We start from the raw sequence: 3048 nt of genomic DNA on the forward strand, positions 1-3048 counted from the left end.
AATTGTTAGCTTCTTGTTTTTAATCATCATTGATATAGAAAAAATACATTATTTTTTGTAAAATAAATGTGATATGACATAGTAAGTATTTTATATATGATAACCGTTAATATGAAAATAAACATTTATATGATATAGTTAATACTTTTTGTTCTTTAAAAAAAAAAATAATTATGTCAAAAAATGATTTTTTTCTCCTCTAATATTACATAGTACTTTGATTTTTGGTTTATTTGTCTACAAATGCCAAAAAGGTGCGTTTTAGTTTCATCTCAATATTTCCAACATTAAAAAAATAACTAAAATACCCCTTTACTATCCTCATTAACAATGAACAATAAATATAAAATCAATTTCGTTTAAAAAGAAATAATTTAAAACCAGTCGGTTTAAAAAATAGTCATCCAAAACTGAACAACAATTATTTTATAATTTTAGGTTATAGCAGAGAAATATTAATTATTATAAAGGAGTACATAGTATTTTTGTTTACTGAAATATTATAATTATTTAAATAATGATTAATTAACACCACAAAGCAGTTTAATGCCACTTTAAAAGTAAATTCCGTTTTTATATTTAATATAGTAAACCGGCGGTCAAGCATTGGGAATAGAATAAACTGATTGACATTTTGTTTTAATAAATTTATAAAATTTTAGCAACCAATTTCATAACTATGAGTATCATACCAAAAATAGTGGATGTTGTAAAAATTAGTTATCAGGCTTTGTTATTATGATTTTAACCCAGAAAAATAAAAATGTGCAGCAAAACCTTCTCCCGTAAATGCCGTGGGTATAAAGAGAAAACACTATATATAAATTACTAGAATCGAATCTTTAAAATATTTTATATTTCGGACATAGAAAATTATTAGACACTGAAATATAACAATATATTTACATTCTTTAATATTATGAGTTTATAGAAGTTAGTAATATGGCTATTTCAGTTAATTTTTATAATCTATAATATTCCGCATAAAAATTTCCGCATTACATAGTTATTGTATTTTGTACAATCAACATAATTAATGTTTTTTTTGTTTGTTTTTTTTTTTTCCAGAAAATAAGTAATTAAACCAATGAGGTATTGCTAGTTCCCGTGAGAAAGAAAAAACAATCAAGTCACATTATTTTTAGGTGAGATTGATTTGAATTTAATTAGCGAACATTTTGAAAATATAATGGGACGATTCGCAAAAATTACCTAGATAACTAACAAAAAAGTTCTTCATTAACAGCTGATTTTTTATATAAAAATTTACTTATCAATTTGCAATTTTTATGAAGTTTAGGAGGAGGAAGAGAAACTGGCATATTTGCTGTTATCATTTTAACTGAAATTTGATATATAGTTATATACATATTTTAATTTCATATTATCTATTTTTCTTTAAATTTAGAGTATTCTTTTTAATTGTTTCGGTGAACTGTTATTATAATATTCAACCGGTTGATATTTATTATTCGAAATTAAGCTTTGAAAATTTTTCTTTATGCCTAATTTAATAAACCTGTGATCAAAATGTAATAATTACTGAATATAAACACTGTTTTGTTTAAAATTACAAGAGTGAGTAATTTATTATGTTTAATGCTATTTTGGTATATTGATTGCTTGTTACAGATAATAACAAATTGATACATAGATAATAGCATAATTGTAGAAGTATTTTTGATAAATAATTAACAGAACGCATCCGGAATATTTACAAAATGTATATATTTATAAATTGATTGAATAGAAGAAGATTTCCCGATTTTGGGGGCTATGAACACTTGTCATGTCCATATGAAAGTCACTGAAAATTCAGGGAGGTGGGGAAAACAATCTATTTGCTATAAAAAAATTATTAAAAACAAGTACTTACTGTGCGCCTGGTCTCCCATGTCGTGGAGCTCTGGTTTAACTGGCGAAATGGTGATGGCCCGATGCGTGACGGTTACGAGAGATGGTTGCAGTCTGTGATGTATGACGGTTCGGCTCCGTGATCGGGGGTCGACTGCCCCCCCACCATTTCCATTCATCCCTCCACCCCTAGCCCCTCCCCCTCCCCACTCCTACCCCCACTCCTTTGCCGGCACACCCTCCCTCTGTGTACACCTACCCCTCATAAACTTACCACAATTGCTAGATTTGCTGTGGTAGGCTACCCATGGGGATTTAATGTGGAATATGTGACTCCTTTTAATATATCATAACAAAGTTTAGTTCGCTTATACAAAAGAAAGTTTAAATTTATTATTCTTCATTTACAACAGATTTTAAAAAAAGGGACGGGTTCTCGATTCCGTATAAGTATATATATATCGTGGATCTGATAACTGAACGCTTGATTCTGAAAGTTGTGGGTTCGATTCCCACCTGGGTCAGTCAATATTTATTTCATGACAGCCCCGAGAAATCATTCCGCACTCTGGAATTAGGCCTATATAGGTCCTCAATGAAGGACTTGAGCAAAAAAAAAAAAAAAGGACCTATGTCTTACACCTAATTATAGGCAGATATAAATAAACTTTTAAACGCCAATCAATGATTCCCTACAGTAGAAAAGTCACAGATCAAAATTCATGAAGGGAAAATGGCCAATGAGATAAATTTAATTGCACAATAGATTTAGCTTCAATTTTATAAAATTTAGCAATAGTTTAGATTTTGAAAACCTGAGGAATGAGGCAGAGTTGATTTTTATAACATTTCGCAAAAATCATTATACATAGATAAATATGTCAGTGTATGAATCTACCTCCCAAAAATGTTCAAACTCCAATCAATCGAATCCCGACCTACTCACAGGTGACCAAATGAACCCGGAAACTGCCCTCATTCAATACCGTTGTCAAAAGCAAATCTAAAAAGGATGAAGAAGAGTTAAAGAACGAATTAAAATCCGTGGTTAAGCCAAAAGATTTAAAAATCAAGAAGAGAGACACATTATTAAACAAAAATTAGAGGTAGGAGAAGATTTGAATGTCCGGAATACCAATAGAAAAAAAAAATTAAGGGTAATTTTCAAAAATATTGATGAAGGTGTGACGATAG

The 3048-nt window shown here is 29.4% G+C and overlaps 1 protein-coding gene across 2 annotated transcripts in view; it reads right to left on the reverse strand.

Moving 5' to 3' along the window:
• The window catches only part of tup (LIM1_Isl and LIM2_Isl domain-containing protein tup), a 214580-nt gene extending 212637 nt beyond the window's left edge, over window positions 1–1943 (reverse strand). For both annotated transcript variants that reach the window (XM_014418110.3, XM_067045351.1), the window contains exon 1: window positions 1877–1943. The gene's annotated coding sequence lies outside the window, so the exon portion shown is untranslated. The remainder of the gene's footprint in view (window positions 1–1876) is intronic.
• Window positions 1944–3048: the final 1105 nt, after the last annotated feature.

The sequence above is a fragment of the Halyomorpha halys genome, unplaced genomic scaffold (genome assembly GCF_000696795.3).
Source record: "Halyomorpha halys isolate HHAL.00 unplaced genomic scaffold, Hhal_1.1 Scaffold179.1, whole genome shotgun sequence".
In the NCBI taxonomy this organism is placed as follows: Eukaryota; Metazoa; Arthropoda; class Insecta; order Hemiptera; family Pentatomidae; genus Halyomorpha; species Halyomorpha halys.